Genomic DNA, 20,376 nt, shown 5'->3' with positions numbered 1-20,376 from the left:
CTGGAATTTCTAAACAATCCATTTTCAAATTGCTTTTTCTTTCCATTTGAAATCTTTCTAATGGAATCAAGCAAAGGGAAGGTGCTCTGAAGGAAGGGAAACAAAGTCCCCCTCCTGGCAACCTCCAGGACACCTCCTTAACAAGATATGGGCGCTACTCCTCTACACCTGCCAACATTTCAAAAGAAGTTTGATATAAACACAAAAACATGTATATAACTTTGATTCAGACACAAATTATCCTTGATAACTTGAGGTCAAGGTTATGGTCAATGCTGGGTTCTAATGTGTCAATGCGCTTAGGAATATAGAGTGAGGATTATAGAGGTGATGAGTTGCTCTTATGATGACTAGTTCTTCCTCCCACCCACATGCTCATTGCCTCCTCTTCCTCCTCTTTTTTTACAGCTTGCCATGTTCTTGTTATCAAGTTCTGCTCCTTTACCACCACCAGCTTCCAACCTCCCATGGGGAGCAGTCTGGTATTGGAAAATACACCATCCCCTTATTGAAGTAGTGTCTAGAATAATGTATATGGGCAGAGGAAGGAGAACAAGCCAGCTACCAAACAGTGACACTCTGAATCCAAGTTTCATTATTTTTTTGGGTCTGATTTATCTTTACTGTGCTAAACCACACCCCTGCAAGAATGGATGGTGTATTGGGACAAGAATAGATGGGGTATTGGGACAGGAATGGATGGTGTATTGGGATAGGAACGGATGGTGTATTGGGACAAGAATGGATGGGGTATTGGGACAAGAATGGATGGGGTATTGGGACAGGAATGGATGGGGTATTGGGACAGGAATGGATGGTGTATTGGGACAGGAAAGGAAGGAAGGGAAACAAAGTCCCCCTCCTGGCAACCTCCAGGACACCTCCTTAACAAGATATGGGCGCTACTCCTCTACACCTGCCAACATTTCAAAAGAAGTTTGATATAAACACAAAAACATGTATATAACTTTGATTCAGACACAAATTATCCTTGATAACTTGAGGTCAAGGTTATGGTCAATGCTGGGTTCTAATGTGTCAATGCGCTTAGGAATATAGAGTGAGGATTATAGAGGTGATGAGTTGCTCTTATGATGACTAGTTCTTCCTCCCACCCACATGCTCATTGCCTCCTCTTCCTCCTCTTTTTTTACAGCTTGCCATGTTCTTGTTATCAAGTTCTGCTCCTTTACCACCACCAGCTTCCAACCTCCCATGGGGAGCAGTCTGGTATTGGAAAATACACCATCCCCTTATTGAAGTAGTGTCTAGAATAATGTATATGGGCAGAGACAGGAGAACAAGCCAGCTACCAAACAGTGACACTCTGAATCAAAGTTTCATTATTTTTTTTGGACTGATTTATCTTTACTGTGTTAAACCACACCCCTGCAAGAATGGATGGTGTATTGGGACAGGAACGGATGGTGTATTGGGACAGGAACGGATGGTGTATTGGGACAGGAACGGATGGTGTATTGGGACAGGAACGGATGGTGTATTGGGACAGGAACGGATGGTGTATTGGGACAGGAACGGATGGTGTATTGGGACAGGAACGGATGGTGTATTGGGACAGGAACGGATGGTGTATTGGGACAGGAACGGATGGTGTATTGGATGGATGGTGTATTAGGACAGGAATGCATGGTGTATTGGGACAGGAACGGATGGGGTATTGGGACAAGAATGGATGGTGTATTGGGACAGGAACGGATGGTGTATTGGGACAGGAATGGATGGGGTATTGGGCAGGAATGGATGGGGTATTGGGACAGGAATGGATGGTGTACTGGGATAGGAACGGATGGTGTATTGGGACAGGAATGGATGGTGTATTAGGACAGGAATGGATGGTGTATTGGGACAGGAACGGATGGGGTATTGGGACAAGAATGGATGGTGTATTGGGACAGGAACGGATGGGGTATTGGGACAAGAATGGATGGTGTATTGGGACAGGAACGGATGGGGTATTGGGACAAGAATGGATGGTGTATTGGGACAGGAACGGATGGGGTATTGGGACAAGAATGGATGGTGTATTGGGACAGGAACGGATGGGGTATTGGGACAAGAATGGATGGTGTATTGGGACAGGAACGGATGGGGTATTGGGACAAGAATGGATGGTGTATTGGGACAGGAACGGATGGGGTATTGGGACAAGAATGGATGGTGTATTGGGACAGGAACGGATGGGGTATTGGGACAAGAATGGATGGTGTATTGGGACAGGAACGGATGGGGTATTGGGACAAGAATGGATGGTGTATTGGGACAGGAACGGATGGGGTATTGGGACAAGAATGGATGGTGTATTGGGACAGGAACGGATGGGGTATTGGGACAAGAATGGATGGTGTATTGGGACAGGAACGGATGGGGTATTGGGACAAGAATGGATGGTGTATTGGGACAGGAACGGATGGTGTATTGGGACAGGAATGGATGGTGTATTGGAACAGGAATGGATGGGGTATTGGGACAGGAATGGATGGTGTATTAGGACAGGAATGGATGGTGTATTGGGACAGGAACGGATGGTGTACTGGGACAGGAATGGATGGTGTATTGGGGCAAGAATGGATGGTGTACTGGGACAGGAACGGATGGTGTATTGGGGCAAGAATGGATGGTGTACTGGGATAGGAATGGATGGTGTACTGGGACAGGAATGGATGGTGTATTGGCACAAGAACAGGAATGGATGGTGTATTGGGACAAGAATGGATGGTGTATTGGGATAGGAATGGATGGTGTATTGGGACAGGAACGGATGGTGTATTGGGACAAGAATGGATGGGGTATTGGGACATTACCTTCATCTTCTGGAAGTTAGTTTGTTATGTGCTTATCTTACAAGGTTCAGTGTGTATGAAGTGCCACAAGCTCTTCGCATAGAAGTTATATTTAATAATGATTATTACGTGCAGTAACCATTGGGCAAGGAGATACCTCATGCTCATTTATAAGATGATAGGGGGTCTCCTAGCAATCATGGGGGTGCCGCTTTCCTGTTTCCTCACTGAGTAATAATGAACTCACCTTTATTTGCAACTTAAAGGATTTATTTTATGTGTATGTGTCTGTGTGAGTGTATGCCATATGTGTGCAGGAGGCTCAGAAGCAGGCATCAAATCCCCTGGAGCTGGACTTACAGCAGTTATGAGCCCCCCAATATGGGTGCTGGGAACAAAACTCAGGTCCTCTGGAAGAGCACCAAGTGCTCTCAACTACTGAGCCAACTATTTGAGCCATCTCTCCAGCTCCTTATCTGAAACTTTTCCAAAGAAAAGTGATTTCAAAAACTGAACAAATGGTTCTCTAAAGGCAAAAGAACTCTAAAATATGCAAAAAGGCTCACTCAAAATGCAGTCTCATATGAAGACAGCCTGAGCAGCTCAGATCTATCTTGCTTTTCTTCTTTGGCACATTTATTCTGACTGGACACCCTTCTTTCACAGCCACACTACTTCAGCTCCAGGCACATCTGACAATAGCAGAAAGATCTGATATCATAAACACTATTGGGTTTGAGAAAGAAACTATAAGTGAAAACTTAGACTTGAACGGATCACATACTGAACTTGCCTCCTTGAATATCAGGTAACATATAACAACATATGTTCAATGCGCTTATGTTGAGACTTGTTATATTTTAGACCTCAAAATACTGGGTAAATTTCCAGTAGGGCAACTTGATCTCATCAATGACTTTCACAGCATGGGGGGATGGTGTCCTACATGCGAATTTCAGCTTTGCCACTTTCTAGCTGTGTGGACATGCTCAGCATGCACAGCAGAGGAAGAACTCTGTCCTTCATGTCACTGAGCCCCTGGAAGTTCTGGAGACACTTGCTTCTGCTTTCCACAGTAAGTGGCCTGAACATTTATTAAACACTTGCAGTTGGACATCTTACCTCTGGCCACTAATGTATTCTAACTGATCTATTCTTTCCAAACAGAGCTGGAATATGTCTATAAGCTGGAACCCAGGAAGAATTACACAAACATTCAGAAAACTCATCTCAAAAAAGCTATCAGTTAAGAGGTGATTCTTCACACTGTGAACTACAGTCATTTCTACTCCCACATATTTTTACTGTGCACTGTTTTAGAACACTCAAGGTGAGTGGTGAGGTCACCTATGCTGACACAGGATGCTCTTTGGCAGCAGAAACCCACTGTTGTCTTGCCTCACAGCTACTGGCCCTGGCCAATACCATTTCCTTGCTTGGGATCTGGTGACTTTGGCTCAATAATCAGCATGCAGTGAGCATAGCTTGCATGAGGTATCACCCTTAGAAGATGCAAAGCAAGCTGCTCTTTCTCCTTAGTCTTTTATCATTACCATCACCCCTACCATCATCAGGCCTTTCCAATATCCCTCAATATGCTGGATTTCTTCAGGATCTGGATAGCTTACTCTTTTCAAGGCTTTTATTTGCAGCACATTAGAATACATCATCTATTGTAATTTTCTACAAACTGTACATATAGAAATCTCAAGGTCTAAGTCTATTATGGCATAGGACTATTCACAAAAATCTAAATATAAAAATCCATCAGTCCTCAGTTGGGCATGGTGGTGCACACCTGTAATCCTAGTACTCTGTAACTTGAAGCAGGAGTATAATGAGCTCAAGATCAGCCTGGCCAACTACTGAGAGCTCACCTCAAAAGAGAAAGAAAGAAAAGAATTCGTGAGCTCTTAAAGCTACATTCATCATACAGCAGAAATAGAAACCATTTCTAGTTATGATATTGTAGTAGTCTCTTTTCCAAATAAAAGACTATTATTTTAGATAACTAATTTGGATTCCTACAGCTTTGAGCAAGTACATTTCAGGACTAGTCTAAATAAGAACAAAAGTAAGGGCTACTCACTATAACCAAAACACGTTTTTTTTTTTTTTTTGGTTTTTCTTTTCTTTTCTTTTTTTTTTGGTCTTTTTTGAGAGAGGGTCTCCTTGTAGCCCCAGCTGGCCTAGAACTCACTATGTAGACCATGCTGGCCTTGAACTCACAAAGATCTGTCTGCTTCTGCCTCCCGAGTGCTGGGATTAAAGGTGTGTGCCACCACGCCTGGCTGAACCCTGTTTTTAAAGCTAAAAACCAGAGATATGCTGAATATTAGAAATTAAGACACAAAATGGGTCTGTGTTCACTCAATTCCACATTTTACAGTAATTTGACAGATTCTTTTGTCTAAGTTTATTTAGTTATTTTTGTGTGTGTGCATGTATGTATGTATGTGAGCATGTATGTATGTGGGCATGTGCACATCACAGTGCACTCATGGAGGTCAGAAGACACCTTTTGGGAATTGGTCCCTCCCTTCTGCCTTGCAGAAGCAGGGTGTCTCTGGTTTCTGCTGCTGTGCGGACTATTCCAGGTTATGGAGCCGTATTAGTTACTTTCTTGTTGCTAGAAGCTCTATATGATCCCTGCAAACCGACCAAAAATACTTTCACTTTTTAATTACTCATTCAAGTAGAAGGAACCAGACATAAACATCTTGGGGGATGGATAGATGGTTTAGTGGTTAAGAGCTCATGTTGCTCATGCAGAGAAGTTCAGTTTCTAGCACGGACCATCAGGTACCTCATAACAGCTTAGAACTCACTCTAGTTCCAGGATTCCAATGCCTTCTTCTGCTCTTCACCGATACGTGCACATACATGGTGAACATACAGACAAACACATGCACACATACACACTAAGATAAATTAAAAAGATTTGCGGGGGCTGGGGATGTAGTTCACCTTGGTAGAGTGTCAGCCTAGCACACATGAAGCTCCAGGTTCAGTTACTAGCGCTGCATAAACCAGATGTGGTAATGCATACCAGAAATCCCAGTACTTAAGAGGTAGAGGCAGGAGGATCAGAAGTTCAATGATCCTAGACATGAGACGCTGTCTTATCTCCCCTCCCTCCCCAACCCCAAAGATTCTGAAAGCCCTTTGGCAGCACTAGCTTCTTAATTACTTTTTACTTAGAATGAAAGTAGAATAAACATGTTAGAATTTTTGCTTAAAATCAAGTCCAAATAGCAGCACATGGAAAGGCCTGGGGGCCTCCGGGTGGCACGGAAAGCCAGCAGGAGGATACGAATTTGATACACATAATCCATCAGCCCATCTGTGGTAATTATGGTAATTGACGGTTGACTGTAAAAGAAAGCAGGCTTTCTTTGAGAAGGACTGATTTGTAAACTTTACAACCACAACCACAGAAGCAGGCAACAGTCATTTGTCAAGCTTGCCCAAAATTGTTTTGGTTAAACCCAAGCATGGTAAACTCTAGTTCTATACACAGTGATACTTTACGAAAATCAACACTCTCAAGAATAGGGTTTTAAAACAAAAGTGTTCCAAACCACAGCTACTCTAGAGCTAATTCTCTGAAAAATCATCATTCTGGGGAGGCCAACACAAAAGTCTTAACAAATCTTAGAAATAGATGGATTGTTTTTTTGAGTTGCTAGGCAACACTGAAAAACAACTGTCCCTGATCAGCCCATGGGGCAACACAAATGTTACACAGCCTGACTCCTATCCTCAGGGGCAGAACTTTGCAATGGGACACTAAGAGTCTGGTGGAAACAAAAAGATCCCCATCTATATCTCAAAAAGCAAAGTAGAGATGAAGCCTGGCCGCTGAGATTTTTGTCAACCCTCTAGTTTTTTACTGGGCTCTTATTTACCTAGATGCTTCCTTACCTCCATTAGCCCTCTGCAGGTAAATCACCCCCTTCTTTCCTATATAACCTATCAAAACCCAGTTTACTGAGGCTGATTTTCAGATCTCCATTAGCAGAGATTCTTTCCCTAACACAGCCAAAGCCCTAGGTTCAATCCCTAGCACTCCATAAAACAGGTGTGGTGATGCACACCTGAAATCCTAGCACTTAGGAGGAAGAGGCAGGAAGATCAGTAGTTCAAGGTCATCCTCTGCTACCCAGTGAGGGTGTTTCTTTGTTTCTTAACCATTGTTTCCACTGGGAAATGGTATATTTCTTTTTCTTAAGGCTATATTGGTATTACACTTAGGTAAGTCAGCTGCTTCCTTTGTTAAGTACCCTTAATTATCATATTAATTCTTCCAGAAAAAGATAGTGCATATAGTTCCAAAATTTACTATCATATATATAAATAACATACTTAATTGTTAGAGAAATGAGCTACTTTTTTGTTTTAATTTTTATACATACAATGTAATATAATTTAGCCTTGTAATTAAGTCAAACCTGGGGTTTCTACTCTGCAATCTTCCATCCACATAGATGTTTAAAATGTATAAAGAGATAAACTAGCTATGACTTCATTTAATAAAGAGAAAACATAAATATCCATATTTTCTTATCTATTTCTAAATGTCAGAGTTCTAGGTCAGACTTGAAAACACTTTTTAAAAAATATTTTATTTATTATTTTTATTTTATGTGTATTGCCTGTGTGTTTAAGTGGAGGTCAGAAGAAGGTGTTGGATTTCCTGGAACTGGAGTTAAGGATGGCTCTTAGTTGCTATATGGGTGCTGGGAATTGAACCCGGGCCCTCTGTAAGAGCAGTCAGTGCTCTTAACCCCTGAGCCATCTCACTAGCACTGAAAACACTTTTAAACAAGTCCTTGGCAATCTAAATTATTCTATGACCATGATAATCTAGTGACCAAATGGGTCAGAGGGACATATAAAAAAAATCATCTTGACTTCATTTCTTAAAAGGTAGTTTTAAGTTTGAATCAAAAAGAGATTTCTTACTCCTGTCTGCCTCCAACATGCAGTCTCCCTTATTTATCAATAACCCCCACAATATACTTGTTACAACAATGAACCTACATTGATACCTCAGTATCACTCATGGGCTATAGTAGATATGTTCAGCAATATTTTCATTTTCTTAAAGTTTTAAATATAATTAGTGCTCTAAGAACTACCATCCCTTGAAAGAAATAATAAAATGGGAGAAAAAAAATCTTAGATCTGTATTTGAAATAAACTCCAGATTGAAGGGCAAGCTGGTCATAACTTACCTAAAAGGACGTGAGTCCCAGTAGCGCATCAGCAGCAATGTCCCTGTCTGCAGCAGAGACAGACCTACTACAGACCAATTATGACATTCTTCCCAAGCGCCTGCTACGGGTGCGCCATACAGGATAAGAAGCCGACTGGCTCAGTAGCCACCATTTCTATAGCAACCCCTCATACTCTGCCTGCTGTGTTTGGGAAGGCGGTTAAAACTGGCTTTCACAATGTAGCTTCAACCCTGAACATATGCTTTTATTTCTGTCATCTTGTTAGAGTGTGAGGATCAAAACTAAGTGAGAGACCCTTAAACAACAGAAATCTAACAGATCCAGAATCTAAAAATTTTGATTTGTTGGTCACTGGGTGCCAGTCACTTTCAGTTCAAACCACTGACCTGGTTTGCTTATTCATAAGCGATCATTCCCTGGGGCAACAAGTCAGATCTCTGACAACCCCTTACTCCAGATAGCCATCTGCTGCCCTAGATAAACTCTAAAGAGTGAATGTCAGATAAAGAGAGTAGACATAATTGTCTCCTACTGCCCAGAAAACCTCAGTGAACATACCTTCACCTAGACTGACTTGCTTAGCCAGACCTAGTGTTGTTTAGAAATTCCTCTGAGATAAAACATTCCACCCAGCAGGGAAGACACAGGATGTTAAAAAGGGAACAGATGCAACAGGATTTTCTAAGCCCAGGTGAGACATTCCATTCCACAAGGAAGCTCTTTAAGTCAGGAAGCAAACAAAGCAAAGGCTTCAGGAAGTCCCTGAAACTGACCAGATTCTCCAGCGCCCCCTCCCCCAGCATATAGATAAGCAGCAAGGACTGTGAGACCATCAAGCTGCTTGGAAAAGGCTCAGACCAACTGAGCTACACGGAAGACATTCTTCAACCCAATGAGCTGCCTGCAGGTTGTGCAGTACGCTCCAGGTTTCCATCTTCTGTGAGCTGTCAGCCACGCTGGGGTGGGCTCTTGGTAATGAGCTGTCTTTGAGTCATTTCTGTTCCTGTAAATAATCCCTTACCCTTATTTCTGTAGCTAACCCCAACAAAACTCGTTGGTTCAAAAGTCCAAGTTGGACTTTGGTGTCATCCTTACTTTGTTCTGTCATCAGTTACCTGTCTGGGGTGAGTAGACATTTTTTTCATGTCTCCCGGAAAACATTACATGTCATAAAAACTTGGGAAGGAAAACTGTTTATTTCAAAGGTCAAACTGGCTCCTCCACATAATTAACAAGTTGTGTACACATACTCTACCCTGTGTCACCTCTAGGAGCCCTAGGACACAGCACAGTAAGCTCTGTAAGATGAAGAATCACAATTCCTCAAAGGAAAAGACATCCAGTAAGCAGAGTTGTCCTTTGTTCCATAAAGCAAGTGGCACCTCACCACAACACACAGAGCACGTGTTGGCATAGACTATGCACGCCGTGCTTCCCACAAGTTATTCAAGGGTATATGTGGCAATGAGCCAACCATTAGCACTGGAAAGTACTCAACAAAGGCTAATCTGTGTTCATCTATTGGGTCACCCTCTGATGGACACAGAGGCTGAAATGGGGAGAGCCTACTTTCTGTATTGGGAAATTCTTTACATGTTCTGAAAGAAAAAATATAAAGGCAGTGATGGCCACTAAAAAAAAGACAACTGTGACAAAACACAACATTAAATATTGACGCCTCTAATACAAGCATCTGAGTCAAACATGGGCTTACTTGATCAATATTTTTAAAAGCATGGTTTTATTCCTAGACCAATATAATTTCTTACTGTAGTCTAAATATGCATTCTCATATTTATAGGCAAGTGTATCTTTCACTACTCATCAAAGAAGCTTCTTTTTGCAACAGATGGAGACAATTACAGAGTTCTACAACTGGTCAGACACCAAGAATAAGTATCAGGGAGACATCTGAATAAAGCCCTAAATGACATATCTTCAGTGCAACCTCTACATGATGAATGCATCTCTCAACTCTCACTAGAGAAGCTTCCTTATGCAGCAGATGGTGATTAACACAGAAGCCCACAATTGGCCAACCTGCAGAGAACAAGAGGCTATAGAGTGCCTACCCTTGAATGAGACACCTATATCAAACTTTTGCCTCCTATGGCTCAGGGATCATTGCAGAAGAGGAAGCAGAAAGATTATAAGAGCCAGAGGTGATGGATGACCACAGGGAAATAGTTTTCTAGACAGATGGTCAGTACACATATGAATTCACAGCAGTGGTGACAGCATACACAAGTTCCGTGCAAGCTCAAACCAGACAAAATCCCAGCATAGACCTGGGGAACTGGGAAAGAAATCCCAACCCAACCTAAGGAACTTCTGGCAACTGATGGCTGCTGGGAGGAAGAGAGACAGTCTATTACTGGGATGGGACTTGTGGTAGGTTAACCTTTAGTGGATGGACCCACTAAAGGTCATTTGGGACACAAAATATTTTATATATAAAATAGAGTACACTAAATTGGACAGGGAGCAGTAAGGGGAAGGGAGCAGTAAGGGGACAGGGAGCAGTAAGGGGAAGTACGGGAAGGGGAGGGGATCTGAATACCCCAAATACCATCAAATTGTACCGCATGAAAAAAATCACAAAAGTTCAATAAATTTTAAAAAATGTGGTTTTCTCTTTTATGTGGAAGACTCACTAAACTATGAACGAATTACATCTTTCATTTTTAGGACAGATTTTAACTAATTAATTATTATTGGGGGTGTGTGTCACAGCATACATGTGGAGGTCAGAGGACAACTTTGTGGAATTGGTTCTCACCTTCCACCTTTACTGGGTTCTGGGGACTGAACTCAGGCCATCAGGCTTGGACGGCAGCCGAGCCATCTCACTGGCCCCAAAATTTCATCTCTCTTTACAGTGTTGGAAGTTCTGCCCCTCAGTGAAAGTGCCATTCTGAACACCAACTGTCACTCCTGGCAAAATGCAAGAGGCTGTCCAGGTAATAGGAAACATGGAGGGTGCAGCTGAACCAGAGCCCCAGTTCCACCCTCAGAGAGAAAGCATTCTTGCACTGTAATATAAATGTAAAGAGCTTTCTCAGGGGAAGTGTTTAGATCAGGAGTTACAAGATTTTAAGTCAGTAATACTTTTGGTTTGTGGGGACATAAGTCTCTATGGCAGTGACAACACTCACTGTGTGTCACAGGATGAAAATACTCAATAGACACTCATAATTCACCAACAAATAGGCATGGCTATATGCCAATAAAACTTTATTTAGGGATGCATGTGTATGTATTTCACGTGATTTTCATTTATCATAAGATTTTCCTTTGATTCTTTTTTCCCTTTGATCTTTATTGAGATATAATTAACAAATAAAAGTTGTATATACTTAAGATTCATGGCTTAATGTTATGAAACGTGCATTAAAATAAACAATACACCTCCACCCACAGATAGTGTTTTCTTGGTGACAACAGAGAAGGTGATCTCTCTCAGCAAATTTCAAGCATATAGCGTAGCACTGTCAATTATATTCTCACTGCTGTAGACTTCTAGAACTTTCTCACTGTACATGAAGTGAACTTTGTGCTCACTGACCACATCTTCCCTTTTCCCCCTTCTCTTCCATTTTCTGATTCTTTCTTCAATCTTTTAAAAATATAAACACCATTCTTAGCTTTCAGGCTACAGTTGGCTGATCTTCATGCAAGTGAAAATTTCTTAATGGATTCATAAGGTGCAGTTTTTGGCTACTCAACAATTTGAAATTGGCAATTATTTTGATTCACCTCTAAAGTAAATAATTTGAGGAAATAATGATTTCAAGTGATTTTTATAACCACCAAAAGTAATTGTTTTGTAGCCACTGACAGTGAATTATGGAATGGGCTTGAAATGGTTAATGCCATTCTTTCCTGATCTGATAATACTGTCTCTGGAACTCTTTTATTTAATTAAGATGTTTTAGTAAGACAATTATATTGTTGATTAAATATTATAGCAAAAGAACTTATTAAATATTTAGGCCTCTATTGAGTTTAGTAAGTTAAAGGACATAAGGTTTCTTTGAAATGTCCATCTAATCTTAAAGTTTTCAGAAAACATATTTTAATTCATTTGATTAATTTTGAGTGATTATTCAGACTTTGGCTTCCTTCTATGTACAGGCAATATATTACTGACAGGAATTTGACAGTAACATCTTTCACAGTAGATGCTAAGTTAAAAAGGCCATTTAATAGAAACTGATCAACTGTGCAATGAAGAATCACAATATAAAAAGGGTCAATGCCACAGGAAGATATCTCCAGAAAGGAAATAGAGAAGAGGACAATATATTTCAGAGCTCCACAACAATGTGCCTTTGTTTTCAGTGTTTTCTATACTGTATTAGTTTTCTATTGTTCCTGTAACAAATTTCTACAAATATAAAGGGTTTAATACTCCAAATATTTATTCTCCTATCTCTGAAGGCTAGAAACTCAAACCCAAACCAGCTTGTCTCTGCTGAAATTAGGGTGTGCACAGGGTAGATCTAAGGGGATCCTGTGCATTGCCTCTTCGAGGGTGGATCTAAGGGGTCCTGCACATCGCCTTTTCCAGGGTGGATCTAAGGGGATCCTGTGCATCGCCTTTTCCAGGGTGGATCTAATGGGTCCTGTGCATTGCCTTTTCCAGGGTGGATCTGAGGGGATCCTGCGCATTGCTTTTCCAGGGTGGATCTGAGGGGATCCTGCGCATTGCCTTTTCCAGGGTGGATCTGAAACCTCTTTTAATAAACCTCTAACTCAGCTTCATACTGACTTCTGAAATTCTTTTCTGCGTGGAAGCCAAGAATCCGGTTTCACCTGAGTTGGGGTCCTCAGGCTGCTAGAGGCAGCAGTGTGGAGCTCGGCTTCAGTCCCTGTATCTGTCAGACTCTTATTTGCCTTTGTGAGCAGTTGTGGAATCTGCTCACCAAAGCATAATTCTGGGGATGTCTTACTAGATGGTCGTTTAATGCAGAAATCAGTCTGGTAGAGGTGGAGGCAGCAGAAAGAGGACAGAATTTCTGCAGTTTTAACTTACACCTCTGAAATGCCTCAGTCCAAAGTCAGGTGTACACACATAGGCATCCACATAGACTCCCAAACCCATCCATATTACAGAGGTAAATGTATCTAGACATAGACTCAAATCTCGTAAGGGACATGTCGGTCATATAAGAACAGGAAACCTAACCTTATGTTCAACTAGATAAGGTCATGTAATCCTAGTGGACACTGTATAGAAAAAGATGATCCAAACAACCATCCTGAGAAAGAACAAGTCAAGGAGTAAGACCTAAATTTTGCTGATGCTTGTTATATGTCAACTATAATGGTGTAGCACCTTTTAAAAAGAGTAAAAGAGCTATATTCTCTGAGAGAAAGAGTTATACTCTCAGAGAAGATGGTACTTTTTATATAGTCACATCTTCAAACCTCGTAATGACCCTATCAGTATGATTATCTCCATTTTCTTTGAGACAGGTTCCCCCTGTGTAGCCCAGGCTGGCTTTGGTCACAATCCTCTTGCCTCAGCTTCCTAAATACCTATTTTAAATGTAAGATTCCAAAAGACCATCCCAAGGTCTGATAGCTAGTGCATTTTCAGAACCAAGATTCAAATCTAATTCTCCCTGATGGCCCAGCCTGTTCTCTAAAACTATGAAAGAGAAGCAAAAGATCTTATTTAAACAACAAAATTCTACAATAGCGCTTCTAAACAGAAGTATAATTGATGAGTTTGTTTATGGTTTCCTTCTCACAGTTGTCATCAGCTTTGATTTCAGTGATTAACGCTCTGTTGAGCACTTACTATGTCAGTTATAAGGTTTTCAAGGGTAAGGTTGAGGTTGGGCACTGTGATGAGAGGAACAGAGTCCAGAAATGCTAACATTCACAAACTTCTCTGATCACTATTTAATCACTACGGACACGGACATGGACACGGACACACACACACACACACACACACACACAATCTCTCATATACTCACAAAAAGGCAAACTCTTGATATGTAATCATCTTGCATTCAAATGTTATACTCTGTTTTTTTGTTTTGTTTTGTTTCTTTTTTTTTCTTTTTGAGACAGGGTCTCCATGTAGCCCCAGCTGTCCTGGAACTCACTATGTAGACCAGGCTGGCCTCAAACTCACAAAGATCCGCCTGCCTCTGCCTCCGGAGTGCTGGGATTAAAGGCATACGCCACCACGCCTGGCTATACTCCTGCTTTAAAAAAAAAAAATTTATTTTATGTGTATGAGTGTTTAATCTACACGTATGTAAGTGCACGATCTAGTTACTTTCTATTACTGTGATAAACACTGACAAAAAGCAACTTGAAGAGGAAAGGGTTTACTTTACCTTACAGTTTATAGTCCATCATGGAGGGAAGCCAAGTAAGGGACTTCGAGGCAGGAACTGAAGCACAGACCACAGAGGGATGCTGGTTACTGGCTTACTCCTCTAGTCTGTGCTCAGCCTACTTTTTTTTTTTTTGTCTTGTTGATTTTTTGACAGGGTGTCCCTAGTCACAGTCTACCTGGAAGTCACAATGTGAACCAGGTGGCCTTGATCTTGAAGAGATTCACCTACCTTTGCCTCCTGAGGGCTGGGATTAAAGGCATCGGCCACCACGCCCAGCGTTCCGCCACCTTTCTTATCCAACCCTGACCACCTGCCCAGGGGTGGCACCACCTACATTGGGCTAGCCACTCCCACATCACTTCACAGTCAGGAAAATGTCTCAAAGATATGCCCACAGGCCAATCTGATAGAGGAAATTTACAATTGATGCTTCCAAATTGTCAAGTTATCCAGCACAGTGTACCACATGCATGCAGTGCCCATGGCAGACTGAAGAGGGCAGGGGATCCTCTGGAACTGGTTATTCAGGTAGTTGTGAGCCACCTGTAGGTGCTGGTACTCGAACCTGGGTCCTCTGGAAGAGCAGCTAATGCTCTTAACCACTGAGCCATCTCTCCAGCCCCTCTTCATGTTTTTTTAAAACACTGCAAACATTATTAGCTGATCAGTAAGGAGAGGTGGGGGTAGCTGGATGATGGTAAGAATGTAAAGAACGGAGGGTTCCCAGTTCAGGTGGAGGAAATGTGGAGAAGGAAGAGTGGGTGAGTCTGAAAAAAGTTGGTTTTGTTTTCTGTCGTTTTGAGATCAGGTCTTGCTAGGTAGCCTAGGCTATCCTTAAACTCACAGCAACCCCTGTATCAGCCTCCTGAGTGTTGGGATTACAGGCATCCACCAAAACACCCAGCTAGAAAGGCTGATTCAACATGGACATGACTGGGAGCAACCAGACATAGCCACAGAAGGAGTGTAGCACTGGAAACGCAGCAAGCTGGGGGCAACTCTAGGCTCCTCGCCCAATGGTTTGGTAGACAGTACCGTTAACCAAGAGAGGTGACACAGAGATGAACAAGTATAGGTGTGTGAGTAGTGGTTAGGGCATCTCTACTTTCAGGAGGTTGAGTGAGTTTTCTATGGGACATGTAGAATTAGACCTCTGATTCTTCAGAAACAGGTATGTGTGGAAGTGTGGGAAGCAGTCAGCTCCCCAGCGATAGCATGTTAAGTTTAGTTATGAGCTGGGCACTGGCAGAGCATAGAACAGGGAGAAGGAGATCCTAGGGTGACGCTGAGTCTGAGGGCTACAGAAGAAAAGAAACCTTTATATCCATAAGGAGATGGACCACAAGGAGGAAGTCACCTGACTCATAAGCAGGCTGCTGGGGGACTTGGTGACATTAATTTTGGGAGCCTGTGCAGCTGAAGAGGGTCACAGGGAGCACAGGGTGGAAAGAGTGCGTGGAGAACAACTGCTCCAGAAACCCATGCTAAGGGGAGCCAAGGAGCGTGATCTGGTTGACACCATGAGGAGAAGCCTTCCCAGGGCGAGGAGACTTTTGCTTCATTAACGTTTAGGCGTTCTTGCTATGGCCAGGCATCATAATGAGCTCCTTACCAAAACTGACTCATTCATTCCTATGATAGTGAATTTCATGTCCACTTGGCTAGCTATGAACGCCCTGATACTGAAGCACATGCATTAGGATGTTGCTGTGAAGGTACTTTGTGGGTGAGATTAGTGTTTAAACCATCAGCTCACTCTCTATACTGTGAATGCACCCAATCCACTTGGCCAAGGCCATGAAGCCTTCAAGAGAAAGAATGAGGTCTCCCAAGGAAGAGGGAATTCTGAGATTGGATCACCTTTGGAAAGTTGCAATATCAATTCTCTGGATCTCTAACTCACTGCCATTTTTCTCTCTCTCTCTCTCTCTCTCTCTCTCTCTCTCTCTCTCTCTTCATTCTATTTCTCTGGAGAACCCTAATACAACACTTATAACAACAGTAGAGCAGATACCATTGCTATAAGCTCTTCAGTGCTGAGGAAACGGGCAGAGAAACGGAAGTCTGTTGGTCTGGGCCACACAGCCAAGGGTGGAAGAGCTGGGGTTCCAATGCACTGTGTCCGCAGAGTCCCCGGACTCGATTCTAAACGTTAGTGCTTCATTACATCTCAGACTTGAGTGTGTTTGGGGCACACTGGGAAGGCTAACAAAGAGGCAGAGATCCAGTCTGCACATTCATGTCCCTCGCTAACTAGAAAAGTGGTAGAAGTGATTTGCTGGAGTTGGGCCTTAGCTTTGTAAATGGTAGAACCCAGGTTTTCAGGAAGCAAAATGCAGGCTATTGTCATCGTCCTACACTCCTTCTGCTCCCGTCCACCTCTCTCCTTCCATTCAGAATGCTTGTGCTCTGGGGATCAGTCAGATGTTCCTCCAGCTACCTTTCCTGGCCTGGAGGTCTGATGTATCACATATCCCAACCACAACGCAATGCACCTCAAATTATTAAATCATCAAGAACACACATGGGAAATAAAGTGCCCACTTTTTAGTGTAGTACACACCAACATAATGTCACAATCCATCCATGACTGTCAACCTTAATATAGCTGGTAAAAAAAAATCAATGCTTTCATTATAATGCAATCCCTATAAGTTATTATGAAGTCTATTAATCATTTGGAAAGTCACAAAACAAAATCCCCGCAAAGCCCCCAAAATATTTACTTTCAAGCATAATTCCTAAAACTATGTTTTGACTGACTCAAGGAGTTAAGCATCCTTTTTAAAAACTTTATTTTATTTTTTAAAAAAAATTATCATTTTTATTTTATGTGTACGCGTGTAATTGCCTGCATGTAGGTAAATGCACCTGTGTTGTGCAATGCCTGAGGAGGACAGAAGAGACTGTCGGATCCCCTGGAACTAGAGTATGGGCAGTTGTTAGCTGCCATGTGGGTGCTGGGATTCGAACCCGGGTCTTCTGCAAGAACAGCCAGTGTTCTTATCCACTGAGCCATTTCTCCAGCCCCTAAAAACATTATTTTTTAAAAATATCTTATTATTTTTGTTTTATGTGTATGAGTGTATTGCCTGTATGTATGTAAGTGCAACCATGTCATGCAATGCCCGCAGAGGTCATAAGAGGGCATTGGATACTCTGGAACTGGAGTTATGGATGGTTATTAGCTGCCCTGTAGGTGCTGGGAAATGAACCTGGGTTCTCTGGAAGAGCAGACAGTGCTCCTAACTGCTGAGCCATCTCTCCAGCCCTGGGAGTTAAGTATCTTTAAAAATATATTTGATATAAAAATATCTCTCATTAATCCTCATGCATGGCATGGCAATGTTAAATAGGTATTTGAAAGCTGGCTCTAAGCTTGACTTTCACAGTCTACCATGGCTGTGCATAGACATTTAGCTATAAAGTTATTTATTACAGCATTTGAATGGTACATTTTCCTCCTAACTGTGGGGGATTGATAAGCTAAATCATATGCATCACTCAAACTGATAATACAAAAAAAAATGCTGTAGAAAGATAGTCACGTTGCTGTAATGATTTCAAAAGCAAAAGGCAGAAGAACACTAACGCCGTTTCTGCTAACATACCTGGGGATGGCTCCTAGGGTGACTTCCATTGGAAGGACTTGTGTTTTTCAACTGCTTTGCTCCTTTTTCTTAGGTCACTGGCTCAGAGGACAGCAACCTGCCATACTGTAAGCAGCTCTATGGAGAGGACCCTGTGGCAAAGAGCTGAAAGCTTTGGCCAACAGCTGGCAGAGACTAAGGCCAGCCTGTGACCCCTGAGAATACTGAGCATGCTTGCTAGCCTCGGTGTGGGTGCTGGGATTCGAACCCAGGTCTTCAAGAACAGCCAGTGCTCTTAATCACTGAGCCCTCTCTCCAGCCCCTAGGTCCAGGGAATCTTAATTGGTATCAGTTCATCTTTCCCTTGGTAAAACGAGATGAGCTCATATGTGGAGAAAGATTGGCAAAGTTTCCCCCAGTGTCATGTCATTTGTGGTATGCCACTTAATTTCCATCTTCACCATTACATAGAAGGATAACTGCCCACCACCCACTTCCAGGGCCTCAGCACCCATGTCCCTGCCTTTCCTGGGTCCAGCCTCAGGCCTAGAGAGTCTGAACTGGCAGGAGGTCAGGGTGAGCTGCCTGGAGCAGGCCCATCAGAGAACTGGGCAATGGAGGCAGGCGGTGTATGTGCTATGAGGAGTCCTCTGGAACTGGCTCTGGCTCCCTGCTCTGCGTTTTTCTGGACAAAGACACGAGTTAGCTTTAAAGGAAAAAGAAGGCAGCACTGGGGTAGCCCAGGTACCCAACCAAACAGTCCTTTAACTAAAAATGTCTTCCTCTTCTCAAGTTAGAAGTAAAATGACATGGAGGTGAGACCCCCTTAGATATGAATGAATTTCTTTCAATCCCCAAACATGGCTGTTGACATCTTCTCAGGCTGCTGGCCATGGTGAGAAATTAGTCCTATATCCTGGGCTACAGGAGAGGAACTTCCTGTAAGAGGTCCAAGTGGATCAAAATGACTAGACTTGGCTTCCTCCTGGAGGGACTCTGTGTGGAGCACATGGTCCCAAGGGCCAGAGCTGCAGGAGGCCTAAAGTCATCCAGACCAACAACTACACATTGTAGCCCCTCCCCCTTTCCTGCCACCTGCAGCCCAGACCCAGAAAAGCCTGAGGCCCAGGTGTGGAGGGTGGAAATGAGCTCCTGGAAGCCTGACCTGGGTCCAACCAGAGTGGGCGAGGCTAAACTGGCCCTCAAGTTGGTCACATGGTTTCTAGGAGACCAGGCTACAGTGCCACCTTTTGTAAACACCACAATGGTTAGTTTCCTCTTTGGGCAGGAGGCAGACAAGCGTTTGCTGGGCAGGGAATATTCTAACAATTACAAACGACTTCAAATCGAAGAGAATTTCCACTTCCACTTGCCTAGGTGGACAAGGAAGTTGACCTTGTGGAATTTTTCACGATATAGACACATGACAATTGAGCCAGAAAAAGAAAATAACAGCAAGGTTTGGCAGTTATCAGGTGAATAAGGTCTGCAGTAAATCAATAGAAGACTGTTCCTCCCTAAAATCCCAAAAGGAAGTTGCATGAGGCGTTTCCTCAATCCACACTCTAACCTCCCAGCTCGCTCAGGCATTGCTGGAGCCCAGAAACAGCAGGAGTGCTGAAAATCACAGCAGCTGAGGGCCACTACTCCCACACAGGGCCAATGGCTACAGCCACAAGCTCTCCAACCATCTTTGTAAGCAAGCTAGCTATCATTCTTACAGCCCAAGACTGTGCAAGAGGGTGCTGCTTTCCCAGGGAAGGAGAGGATTGGTAAATCAGGCACAGGAGGAGGGAGACTGGGGAGGAAAGTACTGAGTATGGGTCAGCTTTTAGGAACCAAGAATTGCATACCTAGAATTTTTTTCTAGGAACTCACACAACTTGTTGGACACTAGAAGAGAGAGAAGAAAGTGGCTGGCTTCCGGATGCCACACACCTGGGCTTGAGGACCTTGGAGAACTCTGTAGCTCTAAGACTGATCAGTCTAGTTACCCTCTCCGAAATCCAGTTTTCTTGAATCAAAATAGGAATCAGAAAGCCAGTCCCTTAGCCCCCGGTGTCTTAAGCTGTAGGATGCATAACAACCACCATCCCTGTAACTGTAGTTCCAGGGGATCTGATGCCCTCTTTCTGGCCTCCAGAGGAATTACATGACACTGGGGCACTTACATGCAGGCAAAAAACTTGTACGCAAAAACAAACAAAAACAAACAAACGAAAAAACAGAAAACTACCCAAGCATAAGAACAGAAACCTCACCTCACATGAGGGGAGGGCCTTCTCCATGATGTTGGGCTCCAAAGCTTCTCTGAGTTGGACCCACCAGCACCTTCCTTGGTACCTGTCCCTTAGCGCATTCAGGTCATGGCACTTGGGCTGGGATA

Source organism: Nannospalax galili, unplaced genomic scaffold, assembly GCF_000622305.1.
Source record: "Nannospalax galili isolate Female #2095 unplaced genomic scaffold, S.galili_v1.0 scaffold677, whole genome shotgun sequence".
Classification (NCBI taxonomy): Eukaryota; Metazoa; Chordata; class Mammalia; order Rodentia; family Spalacidae; genus Nannospalax; species Nannospalax galili.
Note: the sequence above shows the minus strand (reverse complement) of the source record.